The sequence below is a fragment of the Tupaia chinensis genome, unplaced genomic scaffold, assembly GCF_000334495.1.
Source record: "Tupaia chinensis unplaced genomic scaffold, TupChi_1.0 Scaffold148134_1, whole genome shotgun sequence".
Classification (NCBI taxonomy): domain Eukaryota; kingdom Metazoa; phylum Chordata; class Mammalia; order Scandentia; family Tupaiidae; genus Tupaia; species Tupaia belangeri.
Window position 1 is genome coordinate 106,799 of NW_006207985.1, and position 16,559 is coordinate 123,357.

Here is a 16,559-nt window from a genome sequence, read left to right on the forward strand (position 1 = left end):
AAAAAAAACTCTCTCAAAAAAAAAAAAAAAGAGAAACCTACCAAGTGAATTTTTCAACTTTAAGTATTAATAAATAAATGAATTTTAGGCATTTTTACAAAGAAAGTACATCATCTACAAAAGATGAGATGGGAAGGAAGGGGAAGAAGAATTGGGCTAGCATCAGAATTTGCCATTGCATTTCAGTGATAGAAAATCATGAAACAGCACATAAAGCTGAAAAGTGTGATACAATCATATTATCACCATGGAAAAGTAGAGAAAATAGCAATTAGGTATTCTCAAACACAAGAAGAGGACAAAGAATACTGAGGAAGAACAGTATCTGTAATCTATGCTTGAAAAACCCAGTAACTCATAAAATCAAGACCCCTACCTTAAGATTGCTTGTGAACATCAACAAAATTTATATAGAAAGCTTGGTCTAAAGAAGAGAAGACAGTATGAATGTAGAAAAATATGTCTCATCTTTATTATCAGTAAAAATAATCATGCTGTAAAAGCAATGTAAAGTCTCATTATTGCAGAATTTCTGAAACCCTAAATATATTTTTCTCTATACTATGAATCCATGTTTTGTTCTGTTTTTTTTTTTTTTTTGCTGGTTTTTATTTTATTTTATTTTATTTTTGTGTTTGGCATTTCCTAGAAGAGGGGTTGACAAAGTTTTTCTAAAATAATAAACATCTTAAGGGCTAACATGTGGCCTGATGGTTAAGGTACCTGGATCCCACACAGCCATCTGCATAGTTCAAATCTCAGACCCAGTGGCCTGAGAAACACACCAGCTATGTGTGCATGCATACTAAAAATCCAAAAGGAGGAAGAAATGGAGGAGAAGGAACTGCAGTGTGACCATGCTCCATGAGGGGGGGAGGGGGACTTTCTCTTCTCCTTTTCTCTCTCTCTCTCTGTCTCTCTCTAGAGGATATATGTGCCCTCCGGCAAATTAAATAAATAATAATTTAAGCTTTGTGAGACATTTAGTCTCTTTCAAAACTATCAACTGTCGGGAACCAGCAGTTAGCGTAATGGCTATGTCGCTGGACTCCCACGTAGTCGACCGCGGTTCGTGTCCCGGACCTGGTGGCTTAAAAACTCACGCCGGGCGCGTGTGCGTGCGTGCCCAAGATCCCGAGAGGAGAATGGAGGAGAAGGGATTGCGGCGTGACCCAGCATAGTCTGTATGATAATACTCAAATACAACTTTATTACAGACAATTAAATGTATATTTATTGTATATACTTGCCACATTATTTTCTGCTTCAGCTTTTTGTTAAGAGGTTTTTTTTTCCATATGGTGCATGTGCTTGTCAGAGAGAGAGAGAGAGAGGGGGAGAGAGAGAGAGAGACAGACAGACAGACAGACAGAGGCAGTGAGATGGAACATGAGACACCACCCTCCAGAGGGGATTGCCATGCTGCAATCCTTTCTCCATTTTCTTCCCTGGGCATACACGTGCCTGGCGTGACTTTCAAGCCACCGGGTCTGGGACCCAGACCATAATCAGCTATGTGGGAGTCTGGCAATGCAACCATTATGCTATCTGCTGGGCCCGTCTTTTCAGTTTCTTGTAAATGATAAAAATCATTCTTAGTTCATGGGTCTACAAAATGACAGGTAGTTCAGATTTGACCCAGTAGCTGTTAACTCCTGTTCTAGACCAAGATTTATCTTTAGCACCATTCTACATTCAGGCTGGATACTTCTTTGTTAAAGAAAACTGTCCTATGAATTGCAAAACACATTCTAGCAGCATCGTTGGCCTCTGCTCTTAGATACCAATAGCACTGCTTAGCTTAGACATTGCCAAATGTCTACTGATTGGGAATAACTGTTAACCCAGTATGCATTGAACATAAATAATTCACAAGGAAAGCTACTAAGTCACAAGAACTTTTTATTTTTTTAATTTTATTATTTTTTTTAATTTTGCTATTGGGTACAAGTGCTCACCAGGGAGAGACAAACAGGGACAGACAGAATGAGAAATCACCCCAGGGTGGGATGGTCACACTGCAATTCCTTCTTCTCCATCCCCTCTTGGGATTTGGAGCTCCTGTTCATATGGACCATGGTGATCCCCGAACTGCTGGGTTCAAGACTCTAATCACGCAATTGGCCATATTAGATCTGGCTGCTTTAACCACCACAACACTGACTGGCCTTCAGAGGAACGTTTTACTTTATCTGAAAAATGTCTGGACACTAACTCCACAAGAACATAGTATAATTACTTTTTCTGTCTTTCTAACATGCAGATAAATGTTTACAATAGGTAAGTCCCCCCTCACATTTTTTTCCTCACTTTAATCATTGTCAAGTCAATATTTTATTCTATATTATTTATTATGAAATTCTATTCATGTTTCCCTTTTAGGCACATTGACATAAAAATAAAAAAGATAAGTAGCATCATTGAAAACGTGAAAGCAGGGTCTGGCCCTATAGTCTAGAGATTAAGGGAGACAGTTTCTAAATAGCCAACTGTGGTTGGAATCCCAGCTCCAACAGCTTAAAAAACTACACTGTGCATTTATATGTGTGTGCCCCAAATCCTGACAGAATAAAGAAATGGATGATGAAAAATTATGGCATGACCATACCCAAATGGGGCAAAGCGGGGTTGCTTTTCCCCTATCTCTCTCTCTCTCTCTCTCTCTCTCTGGCAAGCACACACATCATCTGGAAATAAATTTTTTAAATAAAAATAAATAAACACATGAAAGCTAAGAGTATACATGTTTGCTGATCTCTCAAAATGTCTGCACTGCAAGTAGAACAATATCTATCAATATTGGCTTAAGGTGTAAAACCGTAAAGAACAAAATTACTGAAGCATTATCAGATCTAAATTTCAGTGCTTTCCAATACATCCCACAAACATGTTTCTGAGTAGGACTTTATCAATTTGATGTGGTCAAGAAATTTAAACTGACGAAAAGGACTTTATGTCTCAGTAAGAAAATTTAAGTAAAAATACTTGATGAAACGGAAGGATATAAAAACAAAAGCTAAGTGTCACTTTCATGTGTGCATATGTATTTCCATGAGTGAATTTATGTATGTTCATCATGGTTCCAAGTGACTTCTGGACAAAACAATCACACTAAATAAATGCTTATTAATTGGCATAATCAATATATTATTAACAATTCAGCTGACTTATTGGTTTTATAAGTAGCTACATATATTATTTAAATAAAATTTCCATTCCAATTCTAATCTAATTACACATGCACAGGTGAATGTTTTAGTTCACATATGCAATTAGTATTCATTCAGAAGTAACCCTACTCTGGACACTAAACTTTGTGCTGGTGATTACCATAAAGAATACAGAAAATAGCTACCAACAGAACTTACAGTCTAACAGCAGAGACAGTCATTGCGATGTCAATATAAACATCTTATTTAAGCTCAGTAGTGAAGTTTACTTTAAGACGGAAGCCATATTTTTTTTTCTTTGGAGAGGTTTTTGCTATAGGGCGCATGCGCTCACCAGAAAGACAGAGAGAGAGACAGAGACAGAAAGCGAGAAATCACCCCCCAGGGGGGATGGCCACGCTGCAATCCCTTCTCCTCCATTCTCTTCTCGGGATCTTGGGCATGCACGCACACGCGCCCGGCGTGAGTTTAAGCTGCAGGGTCCAGGACTCGAGCCGCGGTCAACTACATGCGAGTCCAGCCATTACACTAACTGCTGGTCCCAAGACAGAAGCCATATTGACTATGTCCCTTTGTTAGCCCTTCCCATCTTAGTCCATATACCCAAGTGAAATGCTCCAAGTTTCCTTTCCTTTGTTCCTTAGCTGCCGTAGATATGTTAACACTTCTGTTTGGTGAACCAAGTATAAGCAGTATTTAAGGTTTCCTGAGGTTCTGTATATCCTGTTATTGAAACAGTGATATGAACATAGTAAAATACATGAGAAAAAATTCTAGTCAGTATTATGTGATGTCAAAATATGCCAGCTTCAGGACCAGCAAATGGCATAATGGTTACGTAACTAGACTCCCATGTAATCTACTGCAGTTTAAGTCCCAAACCAAGCAGCTTAAAACTCACACTGGTGTGTGTGCTCAAGATTCCAAAAGAAAAATGGAGGAGAAGGGATTGTGGCATGGCCAACTCCCCCGCACAAACACATAAGGGGTGATTTCTTGCTTTCTGTCTGTCACTCTAGCATATGCATGCACCCTATAGCAAAAATCTCTCCCTTAAAAGAATTTTAAAAACCCATCTTTAGAACATAAATTAACATATTTCCTATTTAAAATAATCCTTGAAATGTCAACATGGCATCTAACATCTGCTCCAACGAGACTTTACCTCCAGGGTTAGCTGGAATCTATGTGCATATTTTATATACAATCTACAGAATTTAAGAACATCTTGAATTATCCATTCAGTAGGTCTCCACAACTTTGGAGTAATTGAGGTCAACATGGAATTTGCTGGATGAGGGAATCTACCCACAACCAGAAAAACACAATAGAAAATAAATTAAGAAGCATAGTTCAATGGACAGTAAAAATCAATGATGAGGAAATGGACCATTTTTGCCTCAGAGATTTTTCACTACTCATTGAGTCAAGTTCACCTGCTTATGGTTGTTAACTTGGCATTTTTTCCACATTGCTAAGTCTTTCGGTGTTAATCATGATCACTTGACAACTGCCATGAGGCAAGTTCAGTCTGGTCTCTTTGGTGTATAAGAGACACCAGTTTTCAAACTGGTACTGAATTCCAGAGATTTTTTTTTTTAAGTAATATTTCTTTAAACATTAGTATAGAGGAAAAAACAAGAAATTTCCAAGCACACATTTTGATCATGTTAGGCATTAGATTGCTTTAGTAATTAACTGTTTTTACAACACTTTCACACAGTGTTCTCTTATATCAATTTGTAAAAACAACCTCTCTTTTAATCTTCACTTTCTGGAATAACTGTTGCCTCATTTCTCCTTCAAAATGCATGTGCTAGAATATTTACACTGATTATAATATCATTTTTGTTTTTATTAGAAAAGATGGTCTAGGGAACCAGCAGTTAGCGTAATAATGGCTATGTCGCTGGACTCCCACGTAGTGGACCGCAGTTCGCGTCTTGGACCCGGTGGCTTAAAACTCACGCCGGACACGTGTGCGTGCGTGCCCAAGATCCAGAGAGGAGAATGGAGGAGAAGGGATTGTGGCATGACCATCCCCCCTGGGGGGTGATTTCTCGCTTTCTGTCTCTGTCTCTCTCTGTCTGTCTGGTGAGCGCACACACCCTATAGTGAAAACCTCTCCCCCCCAAGAAAAAAGAAAAGATGGTCTAGCTATACATTATATATGAGTAAGTTCTATTAAGCTTTTTCTTTCTTTTTATTTGACATGTATTTACTTGTTTATTTATTTATTTCATGATATATATATATATGTGTGTATATATATATATATACACATATATATATATCTATAGAGAGAGAGAGAGAGAGAGATGACCCCCAATAAGGTTTTGATAACACAACCTATCCCTGAACTCAGCCAGCCATAGGTCATGAAGATGTGTGTGATGTGCCCAGCACAGTGAGGTCTCCTGACATTAACTGGGAACTCTCCCATGTCAGCCAGCCTTATGATGCTATACAACCATTCAGCTCCCTGTTAAGGATCTTTATACTACAGACGTGTATTTGATACAGATTGTTAAGTTAAGCAGATAAAATAAGATACTAAACTTCTCAGAATCTATAATTTTCTTCATATTATTCCTTAAGAACATGTATTGTCTACAACAGAATGACAAGGAAAGAGTTGCTAAGATATTTAAAATGCATTTCAGAAATGTTTGTATAGGGATCAGCAGTTAGCATAGTGGCTATGTCTCTGGACTCCCATGTAGCTGAATGCAGTTCGAGTCCTGGACCCAGTGGCTTAAACTCATGCCAGGCGTATGTGCATGCATGTCCAAGATCCCGAGAGAAGAATGGAGGAGAAGGTATTGCAGCGTGACCATCCCCCATGGGGGGGGGTGATTTCTTGCTTTCTGTCTCTCTGTCTCTCTCTGTCTGTCTGGTGAAGACACGTGGTCTATAGCAAAAATCTCTCAAAAAAAAAAAAAAAAATGAAGGTGCTATTATTGCCTCACAGCCAAAGGAACAGCCTCAGGAAGTAGCTCAGGGCAAAGTGCCATGGTCTACTTTTTAAGTTAATGAAACTCCAGGTTCATGGAGCTTCCTCCAAAAGGTTTCTAGAGTCCTTGCTGCCCCAGGGTCTCGGCATCAGTTGTATAGGCAGTCTTTTATCCACACTGAACCTACGAGTACAACTGAGTTTCAAATCAACATATGTTCTTCTCGTATTTTATAGAATAGTGACACTTATTGTGATTTTCATTTAAGATAAGTAAACATTCGATGGTAATTAAATTAAGAAGCACAGTATGTTATTTTATGCTTGCTTTATTCAGATTCTTGGAATGATTTTAAAATTACAAACCTTAAGGAAAGAATTACCAGGATTTTTCATTTTGTCTAATTCTCCTAAATTTTAAGAAGTATATAAGAATAATTTTGTAGCATTTAGAACAAATGTTTTTATATTATTCATCATAAATGTATTGACTGCCAAGAATGTATTGGCATTATAGATCCAATTTATATTTGCTCAGAAATGATCTGTTTACATAAAGATAAAGATAAATGGGCTTGCAAGACAAGTTTTTAATGAGTGACCAAGAGGATTAGACAAAATGTGACAGAATAACACATTCATTCTATATTTGGAAAGGTCTTGTTCAATGATGAGTTGAGATTGAAGAACAGTATTTTGACCAATAGGGAGCTTGAAATATTTAGTAGAAATATTTATTATGCTGTTTGCCACAACACTTAATATTTATAATATAAATAAAAATGTGAAATAGTTGAGTCAGCTTATTTTTTATCAAAGAATTATTTATTTCACTTTTATTTCTCATTATTATTATTATTTTTAGTTTGCTACGGGGCTCATGTGCTCACTGGAGAGAGACAGAGAGGCAGAGAGAGAGAGAAAGGGAGAAAGCAAGCCACCAGATCCAGGACTCGACCCATGCTCAGCCATGTGGGAGTTCAGCGCCTTGACCACCATGCCACTTGCTGGCCCCATCAGCTTTTAAACATTTCTTCCTTTAATCTAGAACTAATAATTTGATTATAATAGCAATGTGAAAGTTTTGGCTACTCCTGAGTTTGTGCTATTAAATTTGATAATCTGAATATTCAAGTCCATGACCAATTTACTGGGATAAGCCATTTATAGGGAAAAAAAATATTTCATTGAAACAGTCTATTAGAGTTAACATTAGAAACACAAGGATTCCATTGTCAAGAACTGGAAAGGAAAGCTAGACAACTTGATGCATCAGTAACAAAATAATCAGCAATACTACGGCCACATGGAAAGGTCTCAGGTTCGCATACCAAGGTCTCCCCTGTGCACACCAGGCAAACGTGTGCATGCTACCATCCTGGCTGGCTTGGGCAAGGGGTAGGATTGTGGCATGAAGATTATGTTGGGGGTGTTCTCTCTCTCTTCCTTTGTTTTTCTCTCATAGAAGAAAGAAATAAACAAACTTAAAGAAACAAAATAAAGAACTAGGAAGGGTCTAAGACTTTGCCATACTCAAAGACTAACAAGTTAGTATGCTACAGTTTGATGGATGCTGGTTTAGAAGACAGGAAGCTTCTAAGTCTGAAGTAAAAGACAGTAGTGTATCAGCATGTTTATTAGTTCCTTGAAGCCAACTCCAAAAGGGTGATGAAAGATCATGACCTGGTCATGCAGTGAATTCCTGGGTTTGGAAAATTGGGACCTTTTATAACGGGAAATAAGCAAACCTACCTTCTGCCCCAGGGGGAGGCATTCTCTATTTTCAGTCATTCACTGCACAAACAGATCATCTAGAATAAAGGGAGTTGCTATTTGGCTAGCCAAACACAAAAAAATAATTTTCAAAATCAAATTAATAGCTAACATTTATAACTAAGGTCTCCTTAAGCATTTGACATATTGTAATGAAATATCAACAAGCTCACAACACTTAAATTAGTCTACAATTGGGCAAAATCATTAACACAAAGACTTCTCTTGTGCGCACTCTCTCTCTCTCTCTTTTCTTTGTAATTTGCTATAGGACGTGTGCACTTGCCAGAGAAAGAGAGAGAAAGGATCTTCCAAGATGGATAGCAACACTGTAATCCCTTCTCCATTGTCCCCTAAGGATTTTTGATACACGCACGCATATGCCAAATGTTTTCAAGCCACTGTGTTTGAGACTTGAACTGTGTGGGATCCAGTAACCTTAACTAGCACACCACTGACTCACTAGCTGGCCCACAAAGACTTTTTTTTCCCTTCAGGGCACATGTGCCCAACAGAGATAGATAGAGAGTGAGAGAGAGAGAGAAAATGCCGCAATCTCTTCTCCGTTTTCCTCTCAGGATTTTAGCAGCCATGCACTTGGACCAGGCTTGATTCCGAAGCCACCAGATATGAGACTTGACCCACAATGCTGGCCATGTGGGACCAAGCAACCTTAACTACCATATTACCTGCTGCCACACAAAGCCTATTTTATACAAAAGTTTTGAATTTTCATATGATTTATAAAATATTATACTGAAATTGAAAAGCTGGCTGATGCTGTCCAGCAATACAGATGTGCACAGCATACTACTAGTCTGGCAGAAGATAAGAAAATCGAAATTCCAAATATAATTTCAACTGAACACACATTGCTTTCACTTCTTCATTGAAAAGTAAAAAAGAAAAAAACAAAAAAAAAAAACCCTATAAACTCTTCTAAGTCAGGGACTGTCTATTTGCTTTTGGGCTTTTTAAAAACTGTGCAATTGTAATATAATATCACATTGGACATCAGGAAACCGAAGTCCTAGTTTGGCTATGTTATCACCATAAAAATAATTTCACCACATGTGGTCTGGGGTTTCTTATATTTAAAATAAAGTGGTGATCTCTCAAGTCAACTCTAACTCTATGGCCAAGAGATTGTGTATCCCTCCTCATACCAATATTTAAAATAATTCTGCAACTCTAACAAGATTCGATACCTAGCAACCTATCTAGAACAATAATTATAGTAAGGAACAGAACCTGGAGAGCACGAGAAGGAAAATCCCCTTATCCTTGCTAATTGGCTGGGATGCTCTCCAGCTGAGTTTGGGGATAGCTGCAGCATTCTTGGTCAGAGTTCTGTGTGCTACAGTATGGATTAGAATTAGTTTGTGAGATATAAGTACTTTCCCTTCATTTTGGAAGAGATCACAGATCAAGATTTTAGAATTACTGAGCTTAATAGAATGGTTTTAAAGAAACTAAAACCTTTCACGGGGGCGGGGGGGATGGCCATGCTGCAATCCCTTCTCCCTCTTCCCCCTCTCGGGATTTTGGGCATCTGCACATATGTACCTGGTGTAATTTCAAGCTGCCAGGTCTAAGACTTGATCTATGAAGTTGACCATGTGGGACCCATGCCACTTGCTAGCCCACCATTTACTTAATTTTAAAAATGAAGAAATTCAATGATGTAGAAGACTGAAGCTTTCTTGAAAGAACTTAAAATCTAGTATGGAAGAAGACATAAATAATTTTAGTTGCTATAGTGTGTAAAATGCTACAACATAGATATTTATAATTAGCAGAGATAATCAAAAGAAGGGAGAGATCAAATATGCTTAGAAGAGGATCTCACAGAAGTAAAATTAGTTACAAGAGGACTTCAGAAAATTTGTTGGGGCTGATTCCACGGTGCAATGATAATGCACTATTCAAAAAAGACTAGATCCATGGGACCAGCAGGTTGCATAACAGTTATGTCGCTGGACTCCCATGGAGTCAACTGGGGTTCAAGTACCGGACCTCGTGGCTTAAAAGTCATGTCACGCACGTGTACATGTGTGATCAAAATTCCGAGTGGAGACTGAAGGAGAAGGGATTGCTGCATGGCCATCCTCCCTCCCCCCCGTGGGGTGATTTCTCGTTTCTGTTTCACGTCTCTTTTTCTCTTCAGCAAGTGTGCACACATGGTTCAAGACCATGCCTGATCAGCCTGAAACACTTCAGGTACACACATGAACACCTGAGTCCTATGGGCTGAGTACAAGAGGAAGAGAGTCACATATAAGCAGACACTGTGGAGGGTATTCATCTCTCTCTCTCTCTTTTTCATGCATACACACATACTCTATCATGAATAAAGAACATTTGAGCTTATAGAAAAATAGAATTATAGTTTAATTTATTTTGGTACAAAATTTGTTTTAAATTAATATCTAGTCTTTTCATAATACATGTTCTTTACTTGCACATTGCCACTGCGCCAAGAAGCTGGCCCTCCATAAAACCTCTGAAGACCTCTCATACAAGAGTTTATTCCTTGGACTTAACGAAGAGACTATTTCAAACACATAAAATACGTAAGAGTAAAACTGCAAGTTAGATAAATTGTCATGGCTAGTATGAATGTGACAAAATATGTGAGAGACAGAAGGAGGCCTAATCAAGGCGCGTGCCACCACGCTGTAAGGAAGCCATAAGAGAACCAAACTGACTCTACATCGTGCTTAGTTCTGGATTCCATATTAATAAATTCAATCTTAGGGAAAATCTGTGTTTAACTTTTATCTTTTTTTGCAATGAGTCTTCACAGATACTTGGCTATGGAGATGGGAGAGAAAGACGTTACCCTCCCTGTTCCCACATGAATTGTTGAGAAGATTTTATCAGTTCAAGCATTATGAAGCCAAACTTCGCCTCTAAACCAAGATCTGTGAGGTGTTGTAGCTAATTTATTTGCTTCTATTGCCTTGATCTTTGCTTCTGTTTAAACCCCTTGCAGAGAATGGAAACTGGCATTCCACCCTGCCATGCACACCCAGAATGGAAACTACCCTTCACATAATGACAGTTTCTTGATGCTGTGGGACTCCTATGATCCTGATGAAGTCCCTAATCAGGGGGCTTTGTTTTTAAAATATTGGAATGAGGAGGGATACAAAATCCCCTTGAATGTAGAGTTAGAATGACTTGAGAGATCACTACTTTGTTTTAAATGTAAGAAAGCTCAGATCCAACATGGAGAAATTATTGACCTCTTCCCCCATATAAATTTTTAATCTTTTCCAATATGGCAGAGATGGTTATGGACTTTGGTAGACTCTCTCTCCAGTTTTGGTCTCACTCAAGAAACTCCTTTCCTTACTATTCAGCCCTGAAAAAGCATCCCTTTCAGTATCAAGAGGAGTATTTACTTAATATTGTAGGAAATGGTGAGCAAATGGATGATGTTAGGGGCAGAAAAAGTAACATAATCATATTTTGATTGATAACATTTATTCTGGCTGGAAATATGATAAAAGATAGTTTGAAGGAGCCCAAAAACAGAGGTGGGAACTAGTTATAGATTACTGTAATAGCACAGGAGAGACACATAGAGTTTGACCTTAGGCAGACACAGTAACAATTAAGAAGGAAGACTGACTTGAGAACAGTTTGATTAACTTAGATACCTAGCAGACACAGGGAACGGGAGGAAGGGAAGAATTTAGGATAACAAGTGTCTGTTGTGAGTAATGAAGTGGTTGGCAGAATAAACTAGGAGATAGAATAAAGCAGAGCATAAACTCTTAGGTGCAGGGTAAAGAGAAAAAGCAGGATAAACTCAATTTTGGACATGGAAGATTTAAGATAATCAAGAACCAACCAAGGAGAGGTATCAAACAGAAAAATGGATTTGCAGATATGGGCTGTGGTACTAAATTGTTTAAGAAAAAACAATAGTTTTAACATTAAGTAAATCATCAGGGGCGGGGACCAGCAGATGGTTACGTCACTATACTCCCACATGGTCAACTACTGTTCGAGTCCTAGACTTGGAGTCTTGAAACTCATGTCAGGCATGTGTGCCAAAAATCTCTAGAAGAGAATGGAGGAGAAGGGATTATGGTGTAGCCATCACCTTGGAGGAATGATTTCTTGATTTCTGTCTTCTATCTCTCCAGCAAGTACACATGCCCTATAGCAAAAATATCTCTTAAAAAATGAATAAATAAATACAAACTTTAGAGGCCTACAGCTGGCATGTGGTTAAAGGCACTGGATTCCCACATGGCTGACCATGGTTCAAGTCCTGAACCTGGTGGCTTGCTTTCTCACTTTCCCTCTCTCTCTCCCTCTCTCTCTCTGTCTGATCAAACTGAAAATGAACAATAATAATAAAGTTAAATAAATCATTTTTTTAAAAAACATAAACTTTAAAAAGAACAAAGAAAAGAATCTGGGGGGTCAGCAGGTGGCATAGTAGTTAAAACACTGGATGTGGTTGACCATGGTTTGGGTCCTGGACATGGTGACTTGAAATTCATGCCAGGCACATGTGTGCGTATGCCCAAAATCCCAAGAGGAGAAAAGAGAAAAAAGGAATGCAGTGTGGTCATCCCCCAGAGGGGGTTTCTCACTTTCTGTCTCTCTGGCAAGCACACGTATCCTATAGCAAAAATCTCTCTCAAGAAGAAAAAAAAAGAATTGGGGATTATATTGCCCACAATTTCAAAGGAACATAGTATTTCAAGAGTAAGGAATGTTGAGGAATGAATTAATAGAATGAGAATATAATCCATCTGTTAATCTTGGCCAGAGCTGTCTCGCTGTTTCTTTGGGACTTATGGTTCAGAAGTTTGTAACAGGCAGGGCATTAATTAAAAAGTTAAAAAAATACACACACACACACACACACACACACACACACACACACACACATGATTTTTACTGGAGATATAAGCAAATTAGCATGGTTTGTGATGAAAGCAACAGAAAAGCAACTCAACATAGCTTTTGTATGAGGAAACTTATGGTCTTACATAATAGGAATTCAGAGGTGACAAAGGCTCCAGGGTAATTTAATTCAGCATTTCAGTATAATTGTAGCATTGCCCTCTTCACCAGACCTCATCCTAAAATTGGTCCCTCCATGAAGTGAAAACAGATTGTAGATACACACTTTTTTATTTACATTCTAGAATGAGAGAGCTGGAAGCCCACTCACTAGTATGGACTATATTTTCGGTCTTTCACTCTTTTAAAGGTAAACTGAAGAAACATCTGGGACTAATAAGCATTAACCAGAGAAGATCCAGATGCTGTTAGACAGAGCCATCCTCAGGGATGGGTCTGGTAGGTAGATGAACAAAGTTAGGGTTCTGTCATTAAAAGAAGCAGGCGTGGCAACCAAGAGTGTCTGTTCTGAGTTATGAAGGTGCAATACAGGCATGGCATTAAAAAGGGAAGATTCATAGCAACTGTACAAGCCACACTTTCGCCTTTTGTTCTTTCTCAATACCATTATTTTTAAGCTCTGCGAATGTTTCTATGTGGAAGGAATGTGTGGAAGATGGAGAAGTTAAGAGCAGACAAATGAATGTGTGATCTCTGATCTCAGAGATGATGAGAGCTAATAGGATTAATAGCACCGATGGGGAAATCACCGATGAAGAGGGGCTGTTGGCTATGTAGAAGGGTTTCTGCTGAAGTGGAGAGAATCTTGACTCTTGATGAACTTTATTTTTCTTTTAAAGTAGGAAAGGTCATTAGGTAAGATGAGCAAGTGAGTGCAAGCAGGAGTTTGTGAGGAACATTCCCCTTTGGCTTGTGTTTGCAATCCTTTTTCCGGCACTAAGCCAGTCAGTCAGTGTGATGCCCTTAACCCTCCAGCCCTTGAGGTGCTCTTTGGCCCACCCTGTCTCACAGTTCTGCTCTCGGGCCACTTTGGTGCTATCAGCTTTAATCCCATGGCCTTCTCTGTCTGCTCCAGTGCCTTCTGACTCCCCCAATTTCCTGCCCTTTGTCCCCCGGACTGTCCCTCTGGTACTTTCTGCTCACATCTATATCTCTCCACTGTCTTCTTTCATGACCTTCAACCCCATTGTCTGGGAGAAGTCTAAAGATTTCATCTGAAGAGGTTGAAAATCTTATTTATTTAAAATAGCTTACTACAAAAGAAGAAAAAAGAGATGAGGAGAGACTGACACAAAGATAAAGTAGCCAAAAATGCTAGAAGAATAACTCTTTTTCATTTTGTTTTGTCATTGCCATGTTACTTTTTCATTCTTGAGAAATAATAAATTTATTTACATGAAGGAACATTAAGATATTGACTGATACAAATTAGTTGAAATAAAATTTCATTTCAAAATAATGTATTTAGTAATTATGGTATCAGATAATTATCTAATGCTTTTATTTTCCTCATCACTTCATAACTGGCAACCCATGCCAGTAAGTTTTTTCATTTGCCTAAAGCATTTGCCAATAGAACAGGAAAATTCTTATCTGGCTTCTGTAAGCTTTTTATTTGTGCAAATACTGCTATCTAGTATGACATTATAGTAATAGCTTGATTTTTCAGTTATATAAAATGTTTCTGAAATAGACAAAGGGGCAATTTCTTTTTCTCTTTTTTAATAGGGAATGGACATAGACTTATTCTCCTTTCAGTAGCAGCATGACCTACATAAAGTGTGTGTGGCTGTGATTTTCTCATTTTCCCTCGTGAGAAGGAAAAATATCCCCTCCCCCATTGCCCTCCTGCTGCCACAAAAGGGGAAAAAATGATCACAGGAGCTTTGAATACAATTTTTGTTGAGCTTGTTTTTTTCCTCACCTTAGGTGACCAGATCGATAGATAGTCCAGCAGCTGAGAAAAAAAAAAAAAAATCAGATGACTGGAATACAGCCAGAGGCAGTTTCTCTATTACAGTAAGAGTCCATTCTGATATTAGAAAATTGAAAATAAATGGTACATAAGGAGACATTCATATCTCAATAAATTTAAAAAGGAAATGCAGATGATAAAATGAATCACAATAACACTAACTTCAGAATCAACTTGCAGTGTAATCAAACTTTCCAAGGGTGCCTCCTCGCATATACATGCTATTTGTTTTTCTGGGCACTAATTAATAGAGAAAAACTGCCATGTTGTTGATGCGACTCTACTGGACTGTGACCTAAGATGGCTGTTTGCATACCTAAACTCTCTACAAATAGGGTGCTTATGGGCTCCAAGAACTGAAATGAAATATCCAGCATGAAAATGAGTTGTGATAAAGATGCATTTTTCTTCTTCCCTTTCTTCTTCCTCCCTGCACTTGAGACTTTATGAAATTTCACTAATTCTCAGAAAGGATGAAGGGAATGATAGGTACAGTCTTCTCCATTCCAGGAACCTTATTTATCCCTTTGGGTATCCATATATTCAAGAGCATTTGCTGAGCTCCTAGACTAGGAAAGGCATTCTAGAAATCAAAAAAATTATAAAAGTCAGGGAGGTGGAAGCCTTTCAAGCTAGCTTTGGGTGCAGAATATGCATTTACATCTCAGTCACTTGATTTTTCCTAGTTTGTAAAGAAAATTCAAGCAAGTTGTTACTTTTCTGAGAAAGTTTTAGTTGACATCATTGTTACTGCCCTTCCAACCAATTCTGAAAGAGGAGTCTTTCTTATACATTTTTATAGATTTCTACAATAATTTGAAAGGTAAAAGGCAATAATAATGACAACAATATGTGGTGTCGACCATATATCAAGGCTAGCTCTAAGTACTTTACCTGCACAATTTCATTTAATTCTTTTTTTTTTTGAGATTGTTCAAACAAATTTACTTAATATTGATTAACTACAAAATTTCATATGCAACACATGGCCACTATTACAGGATTTGGCCTTCTAGAGAAATGTGTAAACAGGCATTCTATTAAGATTCTGCCTACTTAGAAAGGTGAGAAATGACCCAAACTCCCAACCCAGGAAAAAATTATCTAAATTATCATATTCTTTTAAATGTTCCAACAGGTTCTTAATACAAGAGTGATTTACAAACTCAGCTTTTTTCCTTAACATTTTTCTATGAAGTCTCTTTTTTGACCAAAAGAAGACACAGGTCTCATCAAACTTTGTTTTAATGGGTCTCAAAATTCTGTGACAGATTTTTGGTCAAGTTGTTTCCATTAAAAAAAAGTACTGATTTTAAAAACTAATAACTTAAAACTGCCACACACAAAAAAACGAAATGGTCCACAAAACATTTTCCTTTCCTTCTGAAGGTTTTACGATACATTGTTGTCATTAACCAGTCTTTTACTATTAAACTTAAAAGGCCAGTTGAGACAAACAGTTCTGAGACTGTTCTTCCACCACTGATTAAGACTGGGGTGACAGGAATTAGGGATATTCATTTAGCCTTCTGAGATTTCTGGGCAGACTTGGTGACCTTGCCAGCTCCAGCAGCCTTCTTGTCCACGGCTTTGATGACACCAACAGCAACTGTCTGTCTCATATCACGAACAGCAAAACGACCCAGAGGAGGATAGTTAGAGAAGCTCTCAACACTCATGGGCTTGCCAGGAACCATATCAACAATGGCAGCATCACCAGATTTCAAAAATTTAGGGCCATCTTCTAGCTTTTTACCAGAACAGCAATCAATCTTTTCCTTCAGCTCAGCAAACTTTC

General features: G+C 38.1%; 1 pseudogene; it reads right to left on the reverse strand.

Moving 5' to 3' along the window:
- Nucleotides 1–16,262: 16,262 nt before the first annotated feature.
- On the reverse strand, nucleotides 16,263–16,551 carry LOC114006458 (elongation factor 1-alpha 1 pseudogene; annotated as a pseudogene).
- Nucleotides 16,552–16,559: the final 8 nt, after the last annotated feature.